Here is a 17,247-nt window from a genome sequence, read left to right as displayed (position 1 = left end):
CTTAGGGGCACATTACAAAAAATGTAGATATGTTATTATAATTTTTCATTTCCATGCTATGCAAAAGAGTGATCAATACTGTAGGGTTTTGATCACCCTCACTTTACTGCGCATGAAAATGCATATTGCACCCACAGGTATTTGCTACTGACCTTGTCTTCATATGGTTCTTGATAAGAATGACAATAATATCCTCTCTTAAATCTGCAGATGTATTCTGCTGTAATACTTTTCTAAACATCATTATAGAATTTATTTTTAAAGCCTGTTTCGCACTTGTGCTTTATACTTTGCTGTTTTTTCAACTATCATGGTAATTTTTAAAGGGTTTTTGTTTTTACACAAAAAGTTTATGTAAAAGCAAATACTTACATATACAGCAATTCAATTTTCTGCATACTTCGTGAAGGTCACATTTTCAAGGAAAGCATAGATAGTTCAGGGGAAAAAATTCCTACACGTAGATAAGAACACACACTCATACGTGCATGCTATCTTTGTGACACAGTTTGTTATGACAGAAATAGAAATCAGGTATATTGAGTGTAAGGGAAATTTTTAGGCTAAAGGAAAAACACTGTAGTTGCTGTCCTTGTGGAAAAAAAAAAAAGTGGAGAAAGAATAAACATTAACCATACACAGTTTTCCAGGGATGGATGTTAAAATAGTCAAGTGTTAGAAGGTTGTAAGCAAATGCGTACTGCAAGACAGGAATGAGACATATGGCAATGTCATTGAATATCTTATTGCAGGAGTTGTAAACTGATTTCAATTTAGGTCAGTCGCTGACATTCCCCAGAACTCAAACCATAGCTTCAACAATCCTTCTCTAGCAATACTCTGCATGAGTGTCATATGTGATTTTATTTTTGAAAACAATGGAATAATGGTCTTACATTTTTAAAGTACTTTTAAGGAGTTTTAAATGCAAAATCAGGAACGAATTACTTTATATCAAGCTACATAACTGAAAAAGAGTGTTGTTTTCCAAGGGTTTTTTAATGCTGTATCTTCAAAGTGTGATTAACTAGTTGTTATACTCTTAGAAATATGCTTCAAACAGAATGATGTGCAGTTGGCTGTTAACACTTGTACACACTTGTACCTCATAGGTAAAGCTAATTTTTGTGACTGTAAAATGCCATCTTTGCCTTCTTCTCATACAACTTATATACATACCTTTAAAATAGCTCCACAGTGGTCTCCAGGGAGCATATCTGTCATGAGTTAATTACTGTCCTGTACTATATGAAACTCTTGGCTGCTCTTCACACTTTAAGATATCCCAAGAGCATAATCACTGTGCTACAATGTCTTTTCTGTGGTGATTTAATATCTTCTTGCACTGATTTACAAAGCAGTGAAGATGAAATTAATTTATCTTCTACCAGTATTTTTCTAGCTCAGTTTGAAGTGAAAAGACACTGGATAAAGCTGCTCAGAAGTGTGCAACAGCCCTCTTTTCTGAAATTAGACTTCAGCTATCTACATTTACAAAGGTATGAAACATGACATCTGGCAAGCTCGTTCTTCTTAACTTGTTTTTATAATCGGGTTTAAGATTGCACTGGATACTCCCTAGCTAAGGGTGCACAAAGAGGAGTTGCTGATACGATCTTTAGATTTTAAAACACAGAGATGGTACATAAACACACAGCTGGAGAAGATACTGACATTCAGCTCTTGAGCAATTCACAGTATGGGTCTCGTTGGTGTTAGGTCAGCGCTGCCAGGTGGGGTTAGCTTATGCCAGGTTAATCCAGATCCCCAAATACAGGAGTAGGTAAATCAGGAGGAACTGTGCAAGATTACTTCAGTGACCAGTGAAGGGAAAGGATAATTGCTGAGGAAACCACTGTGGTTATGACCACCTCTTTTCTGGGAGACCAGCTGCTTTTCTTAGGCTCTGCAAGGAATGTGATATACATCTCAGTCAGACTAAAACTCATGTGTGCCCCTTCTGGGGCTAAAAAGATTACTATTGCTGACCACATGCCACCGTTACTGAGCTAAAAAGAGTCATATGCCAGCATTATGCGGTGCAGTATTTTCACTCCCTTCCCATCCTCTGTGGTGCCTAGCTGCCAGAACAGCCCCTTCTTACTCTGGGGGTGCAGACTGTATGATTTTGTAAGATTCTCTGACTTATGTCAATAAAAAGACCTGTTCATGGTATTCTGAAAGGAAAAGGGAACCAAATCAGGGACAACTTGGGAAACAGGAAAAACAAAAGAAAAAAAAATACAACAACAAAACCAACCAACCAAAAAACCCCCAACAAAACAAACAAAAAACCCCCAACAACCCAAGGAAACATTTGCAAGCTCAAATGAATGTTTTAATTGTCAAAGGAAGGAGTTTGGTTTTGTGAATGCTTTTTCAAAATATATGCACCTACTTTCACAAAACCCACAGACAACTTAACTTTTAGTACCTGTGTAATGCAGCAAGGAAGCATATGGAAAGAAGACTGGAAACTATTTAAATCATTGAATGAGTTATTAGGAGAAGAAAAGTAAAGTTATATCAGAATCTCTGATTCCTCTTTCTCCAGCTGAGACAGAGAAAATGAACAATGATTCGTGATGCGATTTATGATTTGCCCTTAAGATATTTATGAAACTATTATCTTTATTTCCCCTTTTTCTTCTCATATAATTTGATTTGTGGGAAAATTAATAAAAGAAATTACATACACAAAAGTGTAGCCAATAACTGCTGCGTACTCAAATTGATAAATGTGAACCATACTCAGTGTGATATTTAACAGAAATGAAAATACGACGGTACTAAAGTTGTATCTCTTTTTTTTCTCTTCATTGGCTCTGCTGTTAAATGAAAGGTAATCTGAATATTATGCTTCTTGACAATTGACTCTTAAATACTAAAATGGCATTTAGCATTATTAAAATCTGAGTTATTCCTGTAATTGCTATTTTTTCAACACAAAACAGTGATTGAGGTACATAATATTCACTTGATAAGTCACAGAAAATACAGTAAAAGTAAATTGTCTTTTGTTAACATTGAAATTACAACATACTAGGTTAATATTTGCATTTGTTGCTTATATATTTGAGATTAAGGTAGAAACTAATCTAAAGAGTTAAAATACATTTTTACACAGTGCCATGGAAAGCTGCAAGGATCGTTGCAGGACTTGACCATCTCTTCTATGAAGAAAGATTGAGAGAACTAGTGCTTTAATTTTGAGGACAGAAGGCTGAGAGGAGAATCGTATGAAAGTCTATAAATATCTTTATCTTCATAGAGATGAAGGTACCAGTCTCTTTTTGGTAGTGCCCAGTGACAAGACAAGGAACAACAGGTATAAGCCAGAGGTTCCACCTCAGCAGAATGAGACCCTTCTTCCTGGTGAGGGTGACAGAGCACTGAAACAGGCTGTCCAGAGAGGTTGTAGAGTCCCCTTCTCTGGAGAAATTCAAAACCCTACTGGATGCATTGCTGTGCAGCCTGCCCTAGGCAGCCTTGTTTTGGTAGGAGGATTGGACTCGATGATCTCTGGAGGTCCCTTCCAACCCCTAACATTCTGTGATTCTGTAATTCTAATAATGTGACTGCTTGCTTAGACAGACAATCATAAACTCAATCTATGTAACTTGATGCAGGAAGTGGAAACATAACCATTGGAATATTCATCACAGAAAGGAATCTTTGAAAATGGAAAATCCAGTCTAGTAGTACTTTTTTTTTTCATGCTAATAGTGTGGTTTCTTTGTTCTACAAAAATATGAATAAGAACTTTTCCCTACCTTATTGCTATGTTGATATTCACCTGTTGCAAGATCATAAAGCAAGGTCTCACATGCTATGGTAACAGTGGCTTATGAGCCTGAGAAATCACTAAAAAATGCTTTCTCATTTGAGTAAAATGAAAAATATATTTGCTTGTGGAGCCTAAGAAAATAAAAAGAAGGTTGAAAAGCATGGAAGAATGACTTGCACAAGACAAAAATCCTAAGTACAGCAGATAAACAGTGACCTGGTGGCAGGATAAAGACTTTTATATCTCAAATAAAATAATAATTTGCAAAATACTTTCTTCTTAATAATTTTTGTTACCACTTTTTGTAATCATTAACACTGATCCTTGTGTATAGAGACTGAATACTCCATTTGTGGGACAAAATACATAAAGAGCATATTTTAGAAATCTTTACAATCATCCAAAGCCTTACTGCCTCTTTATAGATTATAAAATAGAGGCTTAGTTGGACTTCCTGGAATCCTATTACTAGAGGCTCAGTGAAGCATCACCTGCCAAATATTGCTCTAATGTCAAGGTAAATGTTTTTAATTTAGGATTGACTCTTGGAGGGAAAACTCAAATCAAAACTCCTCATTTTCTTTTAAATACTGTAGTTTTTGAAGCTATTCAGAGGTTATACTTTGTCATAGCTTTTATGTTCTCAAGAAAACTTTCTAAAATGTTTCTAAGCAAATAATGAATCTGTTGTGTAATGTTTGTTCCAGGTAAATAGTGGCACTGAAGTTCTGACATCTTTACTTATGTATTTCCAATTCATCTGCCTGAAGTTGTATTTGTCACCCACATGCAGACTTTTGGCCATAAGAGCAAGAGAAACAAAGGGCAAGAGAGCCAAAGGCTTTGTTTCTTTGGAATTCCAGGTGTCTCTGATTTATTCTAAGAAGCTCCACATGAATTCCCCTAGATGAAGTAATAACAGGAGTTTTGCCATTGTTCAGTGGCATTAAGGCTTCACTCTAAACCACTACACATAATTCAATTACATGGTGTCAGCAGTAGGAAACAGACAGACTTTTCTTCACATTTGACTTTCCTGCATCTTTGCTTTCTACTGGTTTGTAGAAGTGAGGTATGCACACCTGAGCATCCAGCTGTTCCTGTTAGCAAGCCTCCAATAACAGCTTACAGCATCCCAAGGTTACAAATTAACACCACCATACTAGAAGGAATGGTTGGGTTGTTTCTTTTTTCTTTTTATTTCTTTTTCATTCCAAGTTTATGTACATGTAGCACACCATAAAGCTATGTGTTTGTTCTCTCCTGGGTGGCAGAACTGACCTTCAAGCAAATATTTAAGAAACTCTGTGGAGCCTGACGTACTCCATGCTGCATGATTCAACAGGAAGGAAGCCTACCTCCACAGGAGGTCATCGAGAAAGTAAGATAAATAAGCACTCTGAGAGGAACAGCAGCAGGATGTAGCTCAAAATATTATCAAAGGAAGGAAACTGTTTTCTTAAAGGGCTGCAGCCTTCATTGCACAGGTAACACATTTTCATTGTGACAGTTTTAGGCATTTAGACAAAATGTCATATGCAAAAAGAGGTTTTATCATCTGTTGTATGTTTTTAAAAACTGCCTGAATGTGTGTCTGAAGAAGTTAGGCAGTTTGAAGAGAAGTTCTGCAGCTTCCTCACCTAAACAAAAAAAATTTCTTTTCTCTTTAAAAGAAGGGACACGGATAAGTACTGGAAGTACTGGTTGCAACTTTATAGATGTCATGTGGAGTGGATGAGGTAACAGCACATTGCAGATAAATATTTTTTTAAATTTCTTTTAATTTATTTTTATTTTCTTTTTATTTCTTTTTATTTCTTCAGAACATATTTCTGAAGGGAGAATTTAGGTTCTTACCATAAAGATCAAGAGCAATATTTTTAAAGAAAGATACAAGACCAATACTTTTCTGTGCAGCTTTGTGATTTGCAGTAGCACAGCAAGGCCTTCGATAAGTTTGATGTGACCTATGCTAACTGTGTGTATAAGCAGTTAAAGTATGTATCTCATAGCAAACAATATCTGGTGTTTGCCTGCCTTTATGCTTTTTAATGCAATTATACAGAATTTGAGACACCTGGAGTCTCCCCATGCTTCTTGAAGTTTTTCTGCTCTGACATTGCAGAAGCTACTTCATATTGACGTTTGGAATGAGGGCATGAGTGACAGAAAGAGGAGAGTAGACCTGAGGGAAGTAACTCAAGTCTGTCCAGTTGGTGACCATCCATGCTTTCTCTGGCTCTGCACTGATGCAAAGGTTTTCAGGTCCATGTTGCTAGGACACTAGCTGCTGGATAGGATGACTGCACCTATTTAATTTAGATGTTTCTAGATTAATTTAGATGACAGCAACAGCTGTCAATTCCAGAAGTCCAATCACTGAACACAAGGAAAGATGATTCCCTTTGCTATTGTTCATTACCCCACACAGCTGTGTGTTAAATTCCTCTCTGTTAAGAAAGACTTGAGGAAGTGTAGTGTTGTCTTTGCATTATTTTTTTCTTTGGTAAAGCTGCACATAGATCTCTCACATGCACATGTATACACACAAATGTTTATACACATAGGCACGTGTGCTCACAGGTAAGCGAATCCAAATTTAGAATGGATTTTAAAGGGTAGGTAACAGCATTAATGCTAAACAATTAATAAACCTTCTTATTTAAAAGTGAATTTTGATAATTGCATACACATATTGCCATATAATATTGCAGTGTGTTTTTAATACTCTTTGAATGCTCTGTGATTATAATGCATATATCAAGATTATCTGAAGGCAAAAGAATGTCAGAAGAAATATATTATGAGAACAAAATTTGCCTTCTAAATAAGTAACAGTCAGGCATGGTATTGGCAAATGTCAAAGCAAATAATGATTATCGTTCACATCTTAATGACATTCTAGAGTAACTATGCCATGAACCCTGTATCTTCTCTGAATGTTCTATAATTTCTCCCTCAGATTTTGCCCAATTTGTTTGCACTAATCTAGGTTTTAGTACATAATATGAAAAAAAAAAAGCAAACATCTAATGTCTTGTTTAAAAAAAAACCAACACACACCTCCCTAAAAAAAACTCCCAAATTTTAAAAATCATATCCCAGACTAGATTTATTAAAAATGCCAACTGAATTATTCCACTTATCAACAAACACAATGCAAATTAAACTACAATTATATCATATGAACATTTAGCCATCCTGGTTTATCTGAACGTGATTTGATGACCCTATTATCCTCTTTTGCCAAAGTGCTGTAGCATCAGAAATGTAGAAGCACCCCTTGCATTGGGATGGTCTTACTGATCAGAGCAACAATCCATCATTGCCTTATCTCATCTCTGATGGTGGCCAGTCACAAGTGCATGTCACCTCGTTCAGGTGTTTTGGTAGGAAAAAGTGAGTAGAATTTAGTTTTTTCTCCCACTTAATTTAGAGACTTCACAGACCTACAGATTCCTATCAGAATCTTTCTGAGCTGTCCCTTTTATAAGGCGTATAATATACAGCTACCTATAAGTTCTTGTATAGAAGCCACTCAATTAGCCTCATCATCTGTATTTTTCTGTCTCTGGTTCTCTTGGAATGTGCTGTTTCAAGTCTGTGCCACAGAATTTATCAATTGTCTTAGTGCGTTCTTGCACTAGATTTCTCTAAGAAGCTGAAATTCCAACAGTGATCTGCCTTTTCTCTGGCAGTAAAGCTGATTTAAAGGATAATGAATATACTTTACATGTCAGCAATTTCACATTGAAACATCAAGCAAATATCACATGATGTGTGATTTGTTAATAGTCAATTTATTGATCTGTTGTTTTGGGTTTTTCTTTTCAATTATATATTAGTGTGTCTAACTGAAATGATTCCTCGGACTTACTTCCTATGAAGACAGACTGTTGTATCAGCTTTCCTTAGGCTTCTGTGCTATGACGATCAAGGCGTTAGGATGTTCAAATTTTCTATGATGGCTTTTTCTTCCCATAGCATCCTTTTTGTACCTACAGGATCTATTGACTCTGAAATTGCAGATCTTTGGCACAGGACTGCAAGATGATACAGATTCTATTTGACAGACTCCCTGCTTCTCGTAAGTCTGTAAAATTAGTCATAGCTTTGGAGTATTTACTAAGATATTCCTCAAATCTTAGTCTTGCATCATTAATGCTTTCATATTTAAGTTGTGAAAAGTAATGCTTCCCCTCATCTGATATAATCCAAAATTCCCTATCTTTGGTGTATTCTCACTGCAAGATCCTCCTGTTTCATTTAATTTTAGCACAACCTATAATTAAGATGGCCATTTTTGTAGGGTGGGGGGCTTTTAGATGTGCTTTTAGTGGGATGTTATTTTTATTTTGATTGGCCACTGCAGTACATGTAGCTATATTCCGTTCTGTATTTTACTCTTTCAGCTGGTCTTTTTAATTTCTTTCCTTTTTTTTTAAGCATCACTTTTTTATATACTGCTGCTAATGAAAGGTAAACAATAGTATTATGAATAGCTAATACTGTATGTCTTTTCTTCTATAAGTACACAGATCACTATGGCAAAGTTGCTATTTGACTGAGGTATTTTGAACCAAATCCTACCTTTGTTCAGAACTACTTTGAGTAGCAGTCATATATGATATCAAAAATCTATACTTTCATTACATACATCTGACATTCACCCACTGTGGATTACGTTCTCATTTATGGTTTTATTGACCACTCTTGGAACAAGATATCCATTAATCAATTTAATTGAGCCTTTCTTCTGACCTAAAAATAAATCAGTCAAAATTCTGATCTTATTTACTCATATACTGTGAACTGTATCTACTAACAAAATAGATCCAAGAATTACTTTGAAAACCTTAATTTCCGAAAGGCCATGGGAAATCTAGTCCACACACAAGAAATGGAAAAAATAAAAAGCACTTTTTAAACAGGGAAGGAAGAAAAGTCTTCCATAAGAAACTGATATCAAGAGATGTTTAAGGATCAAAGTAAATTTCTCCAAAGAGGGGTTATAGAGATAGCCCACAGAGGAACCATGAAGTTCTGCAAGACTAAAATAAAGTTGCCTACAGATTATGTAAAACAGTCATTACTAGGTTACTTAAGACCTAAATACCAATGCTCAAAAGTCCCCCTTTTCCCCAAAACTATGGATAGAAAATGGCTTTAATGTGAAGAAAGAAAAGCTATAAATTGTTCTTTAATTTAGACTTTTGTCATTTGGTTCAAGTTGATTTTGTAATTTGGTGTGAAGAGTTAAATTTAGTGTCAAGTTAAATGGAAGAAATAAGGTATGTCTGTGTTGTGCTGAGTCTGTGTGCTCACTACACACTAGATTTGGACTTAACTCTGGTATTCCTTTGCTGAAATGGCAAACATATCCATGGCACTTTGTACAAATATATATATTTGTATATACAAATATACAAATTTATCATAAATGAAATGCTAATCTGAAGTACTAGCTAGAAATTGCCTATCCACATAATCTGTAAATTACATTTAATAATCCATAAAAGGAAACATAAAAGGAAACAGTCTCTATCTTCCAAAGGTTTTTGCTCTACCAATGGTAGAGCTACAGAGCTCTACCATTGCGTTCATTTGCTCTGTAAAAATCTCCTAATGCTTCATCTGAAGAAAGATCTTCAGCATCAAATCCTTGTAGCCCAGATCTCCAAGACTACAAGAGAGAGATGTTCCTGTTTCTGTTCAGATAATAGAGTCTCCCTCTCTGGTCCACAACCCTAGAATGAATAGTCGAAGTCAAAGGAACAGCACAGCACAAGTGAACTGGGAAGAAATGCAAATTGTATCATATTGCTCTGATTTACCACATGGCATAAATGCATGTTTCAGTCAACAACAACAAAAAACCCAACAAATAAAACACCTAACTTTTATATGAAAAAAAAAAATGACCAAAGAATACAATCAGGCTGAATCCCCTTAGAGATGTGTGAAGCTGGTGTCAGATCTTAGAGCTCCTGTTTATGCTAGTCAGCCTTAGGTACTGAGGACTACTCAAGTGGTTACAGTGAATTACAAAGAATGCACAGGATCATTGTGAGAGAAAAAGCAAGTTTCTTCTTCAGAAATGCTGATAATCTCTTAATATAGAAAGACTAGTATGGTTGAGACTAGTAGACTTTATGTGGTAGACATAGACTTTATGATCCACATCAAAGAATGATTTTGGTGTTGTGGATATTTTAGTACAGCTGCATAACAAGAAACAATAAAAATAATAAAGCTACATGGCTGAGATTCAAATATGCTCATAAAGCACAGTGTTTGAATGCTCAGTGAGCTTTGTAGCCCAAATAATTCCCATTTCTGTCACATCAGATGCCTTAGGCACTCTTGTCCCATGATGGCGTCTTGTTAGCAAGCAGCAGACCCCATCAGAAACAAAAGCTTAGGGCATCTCTGCCTAAGTGCCCATGAACTTGAGTTTTGTTAGAATTCTGCCCAACAAGAGACCTGGTTACTAATATGATTTGTAGAAGAGCAAAACCCTGGCAAATTAAAAGCAGCAAACACTCCCAAGTGGTTTGCTGCAAAGCAGAATGAGTGAGTAACTGCTTTAAATTAATCATATTCCATTAATTTCACATAACAGCAAAAGTAAAAATTTTTTTCTTAGTTTGTGAGTGAAGTTGTCTTGTTTGAAAATATTCATTATTGGTAGCATTGATAGTAAAGATTGCTTATAGACAACACTTAATTATGCCAGTCCTTGATTCAAAAGTTTACATTTAAACAGTATTATTGATCTCAGGGCATGACAAAGTCATCGCTGACTTACTAAAAAGTTGCTTCAGAGTTCACAAGAGAAATGTGTTTGGAACACAGTAGGAATATTGTCATGCTTAACATTATTATCACACAATTATGAGAAATGAGAGATATTTCTCACATGCATGCCTTCTAATCTAGTGAAGTAATAGCTCAGAATGCTAGGTCCCAGATAAAAAATGCTGGGTGTACTCGAAATGTATTTTGCCATTGCTTTCCTATTACAAGTTTTACAAGACTCTGTAACAAGAACTATCTGCAGTAGAAGAAATTAAACAGATAAAAACTGGAACAGATGGCTCTATTCTGGGGTTTAGCATACAGAAAGATTTGAAATCCAAAATGTCTTGACCTATTTTACGGGATCAGATCATGCTAAGGCAAAGATTCTCAATCTTGAAATAGCAGAATTCCCTACAAATATAAAAATATAGAAAAAAGGAGGACTTCCAACTATAACAGTAGACAGAATAAAACATTTCTTTTAGAACTGGCATGCTGTGCTCTTATTCATTCTCCATGCATTCATTCTCCATCATCTTACTGTTTTTCCTCTATGATTTCTGTCACTCTTTCATAAGCAATGCAAAAGATGAGTCACTTTTCACATAGAAATCTCTGCTTTTGACGATCAGCATCATTCATTGTTTCATTTCCCTTAAACTGTAGAAATTATCCCTCTCCTGATCTTTAGTTACCTTAGCAGTGCCACCGTAGTGTAATGCTTACTTTACATTAATAATCCCAGTAACTTGATTTGGTTCCTGTTGTGAGACTGAAAGCCAAATATGCATTTTTAACCACATGTCTGATGAGCCCATTTGGCATTCAGTCCCACAACAGGAACCAGATAATATCATGGAGATTATTAATGCAAGTTAAACATTTCAATATTTTCTGGACTAGTAGTCAGCTGTACTTAACTGCTACTTGCAGTCAGTAGAGATGACTAGATTGAATTGTGATTATCACAGTTGTTATAATCATGGGAGCAAAACACAAGTTCCTGGCTTGGAAGCTGTTTTGGATTGTTTTTTATTCTGAAATATGAAAGATACAAGCCACAAAGATAGTACAACTTAGAGAGATGCATGCTATGAATAACAGTTAGAAGTAAAACTTGCTGATATTTGTGTGAAAATCTTGAGGAATAAGGTGACATTCTATTGCCATAGAAGGTGTTTAACTGCTATAAACCCTAGTGTTAGTTCTGTGTTCTTAATTATTAAAATATCTGTTCACTGGCTAGGAGTAATAGTGGCTTTTCTGTGGAAGGAAGTCAACACTGCAGACCCATCAGACTCTGTTTGAATCCATGTTGATTAATGTAAATATTTTTTTAAAACCCAGAAAAAGGAGTTGCTATTAAACCAAAATTATGGGAGTGTAGTAGTAGAGAAAATGACAAACTGTGAATAATTATAAAGGGACAGAAAAACCCACTGAGTAGCTGGGTGATAAAATGGCTGATTAATACAATAGTATGTACTGTAAAGTAATAGAAGGAATTTTATGTATGCAGTGATGAGTTCTGAGCTGACCATTAATATTCAGGGATGAGATTATGGAACTGCAGCAGACAAAGCTATCCACATTATAATAAATGTTTTTGAAGAAAGCAGTATTTCAAAAATGCAAACAATGTCAAACAGGACCAAAAAGGAAAAGTCATTCTGCAACTCTGTCAAACTGTAGCATCTCCTTCTTTTGAAACCGTTGCACGGTGCTCTGGTTCGTCTCCTCAAAAGGGGTAATAGTGGACCTGCATGGCAAGATGTGTCAAGGATACAACAGAATATAGGGCTTGACCAAGCATTTGGTGTTGCATGTTGTGGCTGCTTTCACAGACTTGCAAACCTCTGTCACCAAGATGAATGCCTGCCAGAGAGGATTCTCCTTCTGGCCCAAATGTCCAGTCCACTTGCAGATCTGTGTGGAACAGACAAGCCCCTGTGTAAGACAGATCACCTCTCTGGGACTGGAACTGGTGTCAGGACTGCACATCCTAGTGCTGATTTGTGGTTTTCTTTCTCTGTGCTCTTCCAACTCTGATAATTTTCTTATGTGCCTGCAATAGATGATCACAATCTGATAAAGGAAAACACTTCTTATGAATGATATAGGTATTGCACTTCTTAGTGACACATCTCAACCCCTCAGCCATTTTTCCCGGTTATTTTCTGTGTTTTTAAGTGCTGCCCTAGATGACAGCAGAACTAGTTTGGCACTTGCTCAGCAACAGTTAACAATGGACTAAAAAAGCTTTTATAACACTGTTTATATCTAGGTGCAATAACATTAAGATTTTTCGTGTAAATTGGAGCTCTGTTCTTTTCTTTCTTCAGAAACTTGTATTCCCATAGTTAAGCAGAATATTTTTTCATTCTTGATGCAGAAATAATTTTGAGGTATGAAAAAGTCAAACAGCTCATGGTCTGTACTATTTCTACAGATTAAATGGGACCCCCCAAAAAAATGATAAAATGGAAATTCACAACAGGAAAATTCCCAGTCTGTGAAGAACCTGCCTGTGGGAAGGAGCTAGGTAAGGTACAAAGGAGAAATACATTTACCATCCTCACCCATTTGTGCCTTTCCTAAGCAAGAAAGAGAGATAGAAGCTTTCTGCAATATAGACTACTAGAGTTGTGAAAACCACAGAGAAGATCCTTAGGACAGGATAGATAATCAAAGGAAATAAACTACTAAGGCCTGGCTAGGTATTAGGAGCAGACAGTGGAGGATCCCTTTACCTCCTTCAGCTGTGAAATGCACTGACAATACACCAGGCTTTAGTTTTCAAAAATCTGAATTTTGAGCACTTCCTTTGTTAGGCTGAATCTGATTGAGAAACTACATTTTTATTTACAAGCAAACAATGTATGAGTTAATCATAAAGTGTGGTGTACTCTAGGGAGGTGGGAGATGAGCAGGGGTTAGCTAATGCCTTTGACTGAGTCCTAGTACCTACAAGATGGAGCAGCAGGATTTATTAGACATGCATAATCCTATTTATTATGGTCATTACAATACAAGAGCAGAACAGTTAGAGCTGATGGTGTTTAATTTTTCATACACTCTACTTGCTAATCATTATCCACCAGAGGGAGCTGCTCTAGAAATATATAAAAAGTATTACGAATTTTGTCTTCAAGATATAATTCTTTTTCACCTCCAGCATAAAAGAATAGAGATGTTTTAGAAGCATGTGTACTGAAGTAAAAGATCAATCCTGATTCATGCAGTATGCCTTTTTATAACTATGTGTCATGCTTTTATCCTTTTTATAAACAACTTTCAATTCTAGGGTTCATGAGAAAAGCTAATGCACAAGGCTTTGTGCCAGTTTGAGGGCATAGTTATTAAGACATGATATTAATGTAAATGCCCTCTGTCAGTAAGATGGACTAAGCTTTCTTCTGAAGCCTATCTGGTCTTTAACTGTGTTATATTTCAGATGTTCCCTTAGGCATATCACTGCACTACCACACTAAGTTATGAAATTAAAGGAATGTAAATTCCACCACTAAAAATATTCCTACAAGTAAAGTAAGTAAAAAAGTTCAGACCTGTTCAAAATTTATTGAGCCAGTGACTTCTGAATACTAATATTTTCTTTTCTAAATGCTAGATTGAACTGTGTAAAGTGGTTGAATCTTTCAGTATAGGACCTCTTCTTTTATCTGTGCACTCTCTTCCTTTTGCTCCTCTTTATTTTCCAGTGTTCTGAAAGAATCCATCCAGGTCTGGATAAATTTTATTATACTTAGTTATACTTGAAGTTTACTCATAGGAATAATCTTATCAGTCCTGCAAATTAGACAAATGTTCACATCCTCATGAAAAATTTCCCAGATCAACACTTTTAGCAGCACATTACATAGCAATTTAAGTCAAATCTGCAATTTTTAAATTCCAGCTATTTATCTTGATCATCCTTTGGATTATTTTTCCAAATGGCAAAGGGACTGGAACTAGGTCCTTAATGTCCATTCCAACCCAAACCATTCTATGTTTCTATGATCCAAAGTTATGTAAATGAGCATGTGGGTTTAGGAACTAGATTCTGGCTTTGCTGGTTTCTCCACCGAGAGCAGAATATGATCACGTTTAAGGTATTTCAGTATAACTTTTTATTTCATATTGGCAATGGATTGCATATAGGCAAACAGGAATGGTCCTCAGAAAATATTCCTGTCTATATAAATTTTACATTTACAAGTATTTAAAACAAAAGGAGAATAAATGGATGAATTTTATGATATGTCTCCCTCACAAATAAATGTAATTACCTGTCTCTAAAAGCACTCTAAGAAAGATTAAACCCAAAATATCAGAGGATATCAAAACCAGGGGATATCAAGTCTAGGACTTGATTTCTTTGCTGGAATGCTAAAGCTGCCATAAGGTTATACACCCTGAATGTCTAGATGCTTTGTTATGCATAGAAAATCACTATTTTTTTTTGCAAGTAGCTGCTGAGTCTGATCAATTATTTGTCCATATTCTGCTCCAAAGTCTGTGGATGTGTATTTAACAAAGACAGTATTTTGTATCAAACAGTACACAGATTAAATGCAATTTCTCCAGGTTAAGTTTGAGGCAGAATCCTGAGTTGACTTGCCAGCTGCATCTTTTTGAAAAGCTACAGGTAGCTGCAGCATGATGCATTTATATCTCCTAATATGCTTAAATCTAAATGATCGGCAGCATGCCTGAGGCTGTAGTGAATCTGCCCTAGTTTTTCACTGCCTTAGAAGCCAATAAAGACAGGTTTGCTACATGCTACAGCTACTGGCAAGGGAGAGCATCCATTCAGCACCTGTTATATTTCAAGCTCCATTGAGCTTCTTTTGGGCAGCTTGTCTGATAGCCCTGAAGGAGAGCTTAAATTTGAGCAAATTCCCCAGGTAAATCAAATGTTTTGTTCCTTGAAGCTCTAGATAGAAAGGTATTTTATATATTGCATAAAAGTGCTAATTAACATAGATTTGTATGTGCTTTACATAATTTTATAGGTTAGACTTTTGTTTAACTGTCAAAGGGAATGGCAGTAAGCCTGACACCACAGCTTTTTTTACAGTTCTAGCAGTCGAAAAAGGCATTTTGGATACACTGTGATGTGATGTCATCTTTCCTATGAGTATCCTTAATGGTCATCATTCCTAAGAGTCCAGATCAGGACTTGTATTGTTCTTAACATATAAATCAATACTAGAAAACATATAATAATTAAGCTGTTATTATTTGTACTATTGTAGTTGCATCTTTAATTTCTTTTCTGCCTTGATTCACTGTCTGTAAATTCTTGGTACAGATTCCACACTTGGAGAGAGCATCAAAGCATGTGCTCTGAAGTTCAAAATATATATCAGTGCAGGTGACCCACCGGATTCCGCCATCACCATAGCTTTCTTAAATTGGCACTGATGAACAGATTATCAGCAAAGTATTTCATTGCTGCCTTACGATTTTTAATCAAGAATTATCTTTAATTTAATTTCAATATTATCAGATCATGACATGGTATTTTTCCAGACAGAAATGTCATGTTTGAGACACAAACTGTGGTTTATAAAATATTATTTGGTGTCTTGGTGTCCATATTCATCAGCACAGATAAAACAGCATGAAAATAAAAAAAATGCTATTTATCATGACAAGTGATCAAACTAGAAGGGCTGTTGAGGCACCTAGTGCAGAAAGATATTTAAGGAAAAATAAGTTTCATTTTTGAATTAATTTGTTTTTCGTAGAGATAACATCTTGTGAAGTGTGATTAGAACTGAATAGAGAGAAAGAATCATGAGGAACTAAAATTTCTGGGTAGCAGCTTCCTAGTTACGATGGAGAAAGGATTTTAAAAGCCTTCTACAAATTTGGAGTTTCTCTCCAAAGAATATGTCTGCTACTTCAGATTTAAAAAAAACCTGAGAGACACTGGAAACATTGAAATATTAAAAGAAGTAGAGTTATTTTCTTTTCCCTGAACAGAGAAAAACTATAGATAATTCATAGAGTTATAGTCAAATAATTCTTTAAGGGAAATTACAAAGTGATTGAAAACATGAAGCAGAGCCAGGGATTTCTCTCCTCTAGTAAGCAAGACACAAGAAGCGGCTACTGAAATGGTATTACTCAAAGTTTCGTTGAATGCAGATATTATTGGAGCATTTAGCCTGACCTCTATAGTAACCAGTCCTTGTCTTTTCCCAGGATAGCCTGTAAGGAATTCAAAAATATTCTTGGAAAGTATCAGGTGAGTCCACCATCTTGTTACTAAGGCATTGCAATAGTTAATCCCATGCAGAGCTGAGATTGCATGTATTTTCTCATATGAGTTTGTGTATTTTGGCACTTCCAGTGCCAGTTCCTTAATATTCTCTTTTTTTAAGTGTAATGCATTGTTTTCTCCCTGTGAATGTGTTGTCTAATATCTGAATTACCACCACTGGGAGAGAGACAGTGGGGGGGAAAAAAGCAGATTGCAAGGTCTCTCACCAACACATCTGACCTGGTAATGTTTAAATATTTTAACTATGTGTAGACCCATCCTACTATGCTTTTTCCACAAGGCCTTTAACTTCTTTTATCAGTTTTAAGTGTATATTACTTTCTACTTCCTTCTTTCTGTTTTCTTGTAAAGTATTATCCTCACATTG

This window comes from Indicator indicator, chromosome 8 (assembly GCF_027791375.1).
Source record: "Indicator indicator isolate 239-I01 chromosome 8, UM_Iind_1.1, whole genome shotgun sequence".
NCBI classification, from domain to species: Eukaryota; Metazoa; Chordata; class Aves; order Piciformes; family Indicatoridae; genus Indicator; species Indicator indicator.
This window is presented reverse-complemented; position numbering follows the sequence as displayed.